The sequence below is a fragment of the Brassica oleracea genome, chromosome C9, assembly GCF_000695525.1.
Source record: "Brassica oleracea var. oleracea cultivar TO1000 chromosome C9, BOL, whole genome shotgun sequence".
Taxonomy (NCBI): Eukaryota; Viridiplantae; Streptophyta; class Magnoliopsida; order Brassicales; family Brassicaceae; genus Brassica; species Brassica oleracea.
Window position 1 is genome coordinate 42336663 of NC_027756.1, and position 10001 is coordinate 42346663.

The window sequence follows — 10001 nt, forward strand, 5'->3', positions numbered from 1 at the left end:
TAATAAGAAACTTAAACAATAAAATTAAAAAGTTATAAAATACTAAACACTAAAATATAAATTGTATATTTAAATTTATATAATAATATTAAAATTAAATATTTATAAAATGAAAATATACCCGCACTATGTGCGGGATAAACTCTAGTTTTCATTTAAAGTGATTGTTTATACCAAAAAGTGATATTGGACCACGTAACTACTGATCAAAGTGTTATTTGAATTAGGCAATGCGGCAAAGATACTACAAAGTATAAATGTAAACCATATGTATAAAACAGAATATTGATATATACTAATGCGCTGATATGTAACGTACAATGTAGTAGTCTACACTAATCATGCTGTCCATACGTATATATGTACGTATTTGATGACGAATGTGAACATGGCGGCACGTGAAAGAACCGAACCCAAAGAGACGGGAAAAGGGAAGGGGTCCAAGAACACACGTCAACATCCTGTGGCCTACTTTTATTGTTAATTTCGGAATTCGCTTTGGACACTGGAGCCCAACTCTACTACAATTTCATAATTAAATATGATTTGTTAATTAATCCTTGAATAATTTATAGTATGTGATTTGTTCTCTTGATATAATTATGACTGTTGTCGACCAGAAAAATAAATCATTATAACATCATGTATTATAACAACTTCTAATGTTCTGTCATAATAAAGAAAAAACTATATAGGCAGAATGCAAAGATGCCAATTTCAAGAATCGAAATTTAAAATACAACCAATACCAGATCAAAACCATTCATTGCAGGATGATGCCTAATCACCGTCGACACTTGGAGACAAAATTTCAACACATCAAAAATTAAAATAATCATCCAATTTTCAAACAATCAAGACTATATAATTGCAGATTTCAGTTAAAATTCGAATTTAAATGCTGTAATCTCATAGTTAGAGTTTTGCAATCTCAAAAGACCAACTGTTGCCGCCAAACAAAATATGACCATTTGAACTGCCATTACTAGTTGATTAATAATCAGTTTACTCCATGCTAGTACGTATGAAAAGACAACCTAGCTAAACAATTGTAGTCTTGATTCAGTATATATTAGCTTATATCGCCATTTTAAAAGACTCGATGCATGATAGACCTGATCTTCTGCGCAGACGACGCTTTCTAGTTCTGTCTTTCACCTCTATGTCCTCTTCTTAATCAACTTTTCTTGTTAATTAAGATTAAAACCTAGTTTAGTAGGACATTTGGAAGATAACAGAAAAACATCGTATCTGTATCTCTCTTATCATACATAATTCATAAACAATGGTTCAAAAAACAATTTCTCAATTTGGTATGTTTTGGTTTCTCAAGCAACGTAGTTGTGTATTTATGAGTTTAGAACTACTAGGCCCAAGCAAGGACACCAAATGGGTTAGTGTGACATATCTCTACTTAGCCTGAAATAAAGTATTGGGAGATCTAGAATGATGGACTCAAATACAACATTCAAAATTGAAGATATATATTAGAATATAAATTTATCATTATCTATAATGTATTGTTACATATTAGTTTAGGAAATTCGGTTTACATCGTATACTAGATTCTGCGGGTATATTTTATGTTTTACATTTTTTTTCAACTAATTTTTCTATTTGTGTGTTTTAATCGTATTTGTGTTTTTATAATCATATTTCTGTAAAATATTTTTTTAAATGATTAGTAAATTTTTTTAATAATTGTATCAAAATAGTAGGACTAAACATATATTAATAGGTCATGTTCCTAATTTAATATAATAGATGAGTTAATATGTTTGTTTAAATAATTTATTAGTTGATGAATATTTTGCATGTTCCTTGGAATAACCTGCAAAAATTTGTAACCACAAAAAATTTAATGTCTGATTTAAGCTTAATAAAATTGTGAGGATATTTTTTATTTGTATAATTTATTACAGTTAATTTTCTTTCTAATAAAAGGCTAAAAATAAAAATCAAAATATTTTCTCTTCTTTAGATGACGTGGTATTGGGTTTAAGATGGGACGATGTTGTTCTGAAGTCATTTCATTATCATCATTATTGCAATTGAAATGTTTTTTTATTGGGTAGTTTTTTTTTTTTTTTGTAAAATAATATAAGCATTAGCTGTATCATAAAAGGGCGGTGACTGCAGAAAACTATTACCTACATAAAATCTGTAACATGTGGAATTAAAGTCACTCAGCATTTTTAGCTTATAAAAAAGTGGGTTCCGATTATTTAGGAATTTATAATGGAAGTTACTCAAATATGAACCAAGCTTACAAATTATCACTTATGCCACCACTGGCCACAAACCACTGGCCACAATACAAAGAAGACGCTTCCGTCAGTTTACAACGCCACGATTCCATTGTGCATCTCAGTCTACAAATTACTACATTAGCTGTCGCTGCTATTTAAGTTAGTGTCGCTTCCGCACTACTTTAATATTCAATTTACTATTCAAGTCAACGCAGTTGCACAAGCCGTCGTACCTTCCAAACTTGAACAGCCATGCCAGGTTGCTTTCTCTTCAAGTTACTACTTCTACTGCTGATGTTTCATCAAGTTCCTACAACTACTTAATCTACATCATGTCGCCACAAACTCTACTACCACCCGAGCTGTTAATGATGCATACGATTAGTGCATGAGCTCTTACGTCAGTGTGCATGTGACCATATTATCTAGAATATCGTCCGAAATCCAACAATCAAGCTTAAAGATATACATCACTATATTAGGATATGAAATTTATCATAATGTACCATTTCATATTAATTTAGAAAATTAGGTTTATTCATATCTATATAAGTCTATACATCATAACATTATTCTTCATAATAGTCAATAATATCGATCAATAATATCAATATATCACAAAATAACGAACGATAACAAAATTAAAAGATAAAGAAAAGAATTATTAGAGAACAATTCAGAAGTTGGTTGCCTCTGGTTTTTGGATTAGTTTTTGTTTTTCCAAAAACCACTTTTTCCAATCAAGCTTTTTGGAAATTGGTTTTCATAAAATTTAGAGAAACTAGTTTTAAAATACTATCTATGTCTAAACAAAAATTAAAATTCAACTTTTTCTAGTTTTGTTGCTTAAAAAGGAATTTTACGCTTATTTTTAATACAAATTAAAAATTCATGATCCAACCTACGTAAGTTTTTCAACTAATCAACCCACATATTAATAGCTGATAATAAAAACCCCATGAGCATATATAGCTAATGAATTTTATATTTAACTAATCAACCCTACATAAGTTTGTTACATCTATGCTAATCATAAAAAAGCTTTATTGTACTAAATATTTTTTTGTTTTATTGAGGGATATTAGTTTTTGATATTTCTTTTACTATTTCATACATATGAGCTATATTTCCTTTTTTTTTTTTGTTTTACTTAGTACTAGAAGTTTTGCCCACATATGCGGGCATAGTTATTTAATAAATATTTATTAGTAAATATATTATTAGTTTAAAGATAAAAAAAATTAAATAAAACATTAAATTTATACTATTTTATAAATATTTCAATTTCTTAATTTCTTAATTTTTATTGATTTAAAAACATTATTTTTGGATAACAACGCTAATATCTTGTAAATATGTTGTTATCTTGAACAAATTTTTATTATATTAATTTATAAACATTGATAAAATTAAATAAACAAATATATAATTGTTAATATAAAGTGATGTTATTAAACCAAATTCTAGGAATTAGCATAACCTACAAAATCTCAAAATAAATCAAAAGCACAAGAATGTTAAACCAAGCTCAGCTTTACAAATTATATTATTCAAAGTAAATAAGAGTATTGATATATGTATAATTATATTGTGAAATACTTCGTATAATAATTGAATAAACACTCAAGCAGAACAATTATGTTGACAAACAAAACATTAATATGTAATATATATGTGAGGAAATTTTGATTTAAACAAAGTTATAATTCTTTAAAACTCTTGAAAAATAAAAAGTAAATAGAGTAAATTTTAAATTTTCATAAATATAAAGTACTTGTTGTACAAAAAAATATTTTGAAAATATTCTTTTTTGAAAGTTATTCTTACAACTGGATGATAATAATAAATATTTAGTAAAAATAAAAACAAAGAAATATTAAATTTTCAACTTAAATAACAAATACAAGTTATTCTTGCAACTGAATGATAAGAATAAAAATGAAAATATCATGAAAATTACGTTAACAAACAAATATAAATCAAATTTATTGTTATTGTCTATATACTTCTTTTTAGTATTTTAATACTAAAATAAATTTAATAATTTTTAAAAATATGCCATGACATATGATGTTTACAAACAAATATAAATCAATTTTTGTTATTTTGTATAAAACTATTTATAATATTTTAGTATAATGTTAAATCTAATTATGATGTGTGTATATAATACTAATTATAAAAATAAATAAATAAGAAATAAAGATGTAGATAAACACAAAATAAATACATGGAATTATCTTCTTCTTTTTTCAAAAACGTTTTCCATTTATTTTTGAGATATTTTTATAATATTAGTTTGTAATCAGTTAAATAATGAATTATAAAGTTTATTGATTAGATATTAAAATTTTAATTAGTCAAATTAAAATTAAATTTTTTTAAAGACTAACCCTAAAATCAAGGAAAACATGACAAATAAGTAAATTAACTTCTCAAATAATAGTATATAGGCACACATCTATCTATATATATAAAGGGGAGTTTTCTCTCACCTCCTGCAGCCACGTCATCAGGTAAGGGATGGGCAAATTGTGCCACGTGGCATCTTCCCTTTAGAAACTTCAATGTGTTTATTGGGCTCTTATTCTAGCAGGCCATTCTGCTATTGGGTTAGGTTCACTTGCAAACACACGGAGGCTTTGAATATGACAATAAAACAATATTTTACTAATCTTTATATATATAGTTATGATTTTATTAATGAAACAATAATCCGAAAATATATATATATATAGAAGAAGATATAAATACATGTGAAAGTTTAAAACAATCTATTCAATGAAAAAAATATACCGTAAACTTATTATGTTTTTAAAATTGATAGACACATATATTATAATATATTCCAATTTAGAATTGAAAACAAAATATTTATATAAAATAAATGAAAACAAAAATCCTCGCGTTTGCGTGGATCGAGATCTAGTCAGGTATTTAAACTTTAATTAGTCAAATTAAATGTAAAATTTTTTAATGACTAAGCTTAAAATCATGAAGAAGATGACAAATAAGCAAATTCACTTCACAAATAATAGTATATAATGTATACTTGAGGAAATTTTAATTTAAACAAAGTCATAATTCTTTAAAACTCTTGAAAAATTTAAAGTAAACAAAGTAAATTTTAAATTTTCATAAATATAAGGGACTTGTTGTACAAAAAGAATATTTTGAAAATATTCCTTTTTGAAAATTATTCTTACAAGTGGACGATAACAATAAATATTTACTAAAAATAAAAAACAAAGAAATATTAAATTTTCAACTTAAATAACAAATACAAGTTATTCTTGCAACTGAATAATAAGAATAAAAATAAAAATATCACGAAAATCTTGTTAATAAACAAATATAAATCAAATTTATTGTTATTGTTTATATACTTCTTTTTAGTATTTTAATACTAAAATAAATTTAATAATTTTTAAAAATATGCCATGACATATGATGTTTACAAAAAAATATAAATCAATTTTTGTTATTTTGTATAAAATTTTAGTATAATGATAAATCTAATTATGATGTGTATATATAATACTAATTATAAAAATCAATAAATAAGAAATAAAGATGTAGATAAACACAAAATAAATACATGGAATTATCTTCTTCTTTTTTCCAAAACGTTTTCAATTTATTTTTGAGATATTTTTATAATATTAGTTTGTAATCAGTTAAATAATGAATTGTATAATTTATTTATTAGATATTAAAACTTTAATTCGTCAAACTAAAATTAAAATTGTTTAATGACTAAGCTTAAAATCATGAAGAACATGACAAATAAGCAAATTCACTTCTCACATAATAGTACAGATTAACTACAACTAAGACAAATATTTTTTCTTCTTTCACTATTTCATATATATAAGTCATATTTCTTATTCTTTTAATTTTTATTTAGTATTAATTATACAATTGGTGGTAACGTACCAACAGAAGACTCTGATTCAGTTGAAGACGAAGAACATAATAATACTCATGCGCACTATATGAAAGACATTCGAGATCAAATTTTTGCATCTATATGGGATTCACAATGTATTTGTAGTTTTTTATTTAAAATAAATTTATTAAACAAGTTTATGTGTGTTTTGATAATAGTATTTTAATTTTTCAAAATTATAAGCATTTTACTAGTAATAATATTTGTCTTTTTACTAATTTTAAAAGCAAAAACTTAAAACTTAAATCTAAACCAGCCATTTATGTTTAAATAAAACTAAAATCTACTACAAAATCAAAATTTAAAAGCCAAAAACTAAAAACTAAAATCTAAATCTAAAAACTAGCAAAACAATCATCACCTCATCATGACGTGTCAGAGAATATGGAATATGTTTCGATCGTAGGCCGAATCTGGGCTCATCTCATTGGGCCTAGGCATGTTCTAACTTCCAAAAAAGGAATTCAAGACCATTTTCAACCCACTTCTATTTGTATCTCTATATATTTTCCTTTAAAATATAGAACATCTATTGGATTTGCTCTAATGTATGATTTTATAATAGAGTTCTTCTATTTACAGAGGAAAATATAGAGAGGCAAAAAATAACATTTCTCCATATTTTCTTCTAAAACAGAGAAACTCCTATTATAGAATCATACATTGGAGTAAATCCACCTCTGTAACATATATCGGAGATGCTCTAAACCTTCTTTTCAGTGTTCAAGCCACTTTCGACTAGTCAAATTAGAAAATTGTATTTATGCATGAAAGTTGAATTGTTCGGAAAGGTCCACAAATAAGTCTCTCGTCTGAATATATAATAGAGTCACTAGTATTGATAGAACTTTGCAATTAAATCCATGATTAGTCATTGACTCACTGTTGTTTTGGAGATTTTGAGACGTGCATACATCCAAGCTGTATTTTCATGCTTTAGTAGTATATATATTTGCATTGATCTTATTGATGTATTAGTTATGAAACAAAGAATTAATGGTATTACATATTATTAGTCTATTAATCGGTGATAATATTAGTCTCTATACAACAGTTATGTTTCTCACCTACTGTCATACCAATACGACGTATCTTCAGGTTAAGCTTTATATATACACATGTACATATATTCAGGCCCGTCTTAGAAGTAAACAAGGCCCTGAGCTAGAAAAAAAATTGGGGCCTTTATGAAGAGAATGAAAAAAAAATTGGGATCCTTTTTCTTAAGAAAATATAATTTAAAAAAATTTCAAACATTAATTTGGGCTAAATTATTTTTAAATATATAATATGCGTTGTGCAAATGCACTTCCAGCACATGCACAGGGCCGAGCCTGGATATATTATACATTTGGTTTAGATAAACAAATTAAACCATTGCATGTGCACCTTCAATTATATATATAAAGTAACAATATATAGTATGTTGTAAACAAAGGTGGAAATCGTGTGTTTCTATGTCTCATTACTCAATCAAAGTGTTCCCCTTATATAGGGGTTACAAGGAATAGATAAATGGAAAGAGTACAAATCATTATCCTAAAGGAAAAGGGAAAATCTACTTAAAGATAAACATGAAGAGAAAATGAAACTATCCTATGTCTAAAGTCGGCCACTCTCTCTCCCTTTGGGCCGCCGACTCTCTCTCTCTCCATGGGCCACGGTTTGGGCCTTTGGTTACTAGCAATCCACATTGTTCATAACACTCCCCCTTGGATACTATAACCATATGGGCTCGTATCATGCACGATGTTGCCTCGTTAAAACCTTTCTAGGAAAACCAAAAACCCAAGGTGGGAAAAATGGAAACCGTAGATAGGAAAAAGAGTACAACGCATGACACTCCCCCTGATGAAGGTATCACGGCAGGTCCTTCAGGCGGCGCATCCCTATCTGATGAACCAGCTTCCTGAACGTTGAGGTTGGCAGAGACTTGGTGAAAAGGTCGGCTGAGTTTTCGCTTGATCGGACTTGAACTACTTGAACCTCCTTTGCCTTCTGTAAGTCGTGGGTGAAGAACAACTTGGGCAGGATGTGTTTTGTCATGTCTCCCTTGATGTATCCTTCCTTGAGCTGAGCTATGCACGCTGCATTGTCCTCGTAGATGATCATTGGCTCCTCTTTCTCTTGTCCCACGGACAGACCACTCTCTTTCAAGACATGGCCGGTCATGCTCCTCAACCAAACAAGCTCACGGCTTGCCTCATACATTGCTATGATCTCGGCATGATTGGACGATGTAGCAACTAAGGTTTGCTTTGTTGAACGCCAGCATATTGCGGCTCCACTATGCGTAAACACATATCCTGTCTGAGATCTAGCCTGGTGTGGATCAGATAAGTATCCAGCATCTGCATACCCGACCATGTTCTCTCCTGGCCGGTTGGTATAGAACAAACCAAGGTCTTTTGTTCCTTTCAGATATCTGAACAGATGCTTCACACCATTCCAATGCCTTAAGGTCGGACATGATCCAAATCTGGATAGTAAACTCACGGCAAAGCTTATGTCCGGTCTAGTATGACTAGCTAAATACATTAAGGCTCCAATGGCACTTAAGTAAGGCATGTCCGGTCCGAGTGCTTCCTCGTCCGGTTTCTTAGGTCCGAATGGATCCTTCTCAAGGTCTAAGGACCTCACGACCATAGGACACGGTAAGGGGTGTGCCTGGTCCATATTGAATTGCTTGAGTATCTTTTCTGTATAAGTTTCTTGATGCACAAGGATGCCATTTGCTTTATACTCAAACTGTAATCCCAAACAGAACTTAGTTTTCCCTAAGTCTTTCATTTCGAATTCTTTCTTTAGACATTCGACGGTTTGGGAAATTTCTCCAGAGGTTCCTATTATGTTCAGGTCGTCCACGTAGACAGATATTATAACATAGCCCTTTCTGTCAAATTTCTTTATGAATATACATGGACTTATTGGATCATTCTTATAACCTTCTTTCGTTAGGTACTCTGATAATCTGTTGTATTTAAGCCATATAAAGCTTTGTTCAGCTTAATGCAATGTTGTTCTCGAGAACCTTTCTTATCTTTGAGCTCAATACCCTCTGGAACTCTCATATGTATTTCATTATCCAGTGGTCCGTACAGGTATGCAGTCACTACATCCATTAGGCGCAAATCAATGTTTTCTTTCACGGCCAGACGGATTAGATATCTTAATGTAGTCGCATCCACCACAGGGGAATAAGTTTCCTCATAGTCTATTCCTGGTCTTTGCGAGAATCCTTGTGCTACAAGCCGTGCTTTGTATCTCACTACTTCTCCTTTCTCATTTCTCTTCCTTACAAAGACCCATTTATACCCCCACTGGTTTGACATCTCTTGGTGTAAAGATTATAGGGCCAAAAACGCATCTCTTTCTCAATGATTCTAACTCCACGTTTATAGTTTCTTTCCATTTGATCCAATCTGATCTTAGCATGCATTCTTGTGTGGACGTGGGTTCTAGATCCTCATCTTTATCCATGATCTCAAGTGCTACCTTGTATGCAAATAAATCATCAACGTTGATATCTTTTCTGTTCCATTGTTTTCCAGACATTACATGGTCTATAGAGATCTCTTGGTTGTCCGGCTCTTGTGTCCTGTGAAGCCCAGTGTCCCGGACCTCACTTTGAGGAACGGCCGGATCATCGGGTGTGGTCGGTACGCTTGGCTCGACCATCCTGGTCGGCTCAACCGATCCATCTATGTCCTGGATGGTTTCCTTGATGCTCTCGGATCCAGCACCTTTCTTGGATTTTCGAGGCTGTTTGTCTTTGGAACCAATTGGTCTACCACGTTTTAAAT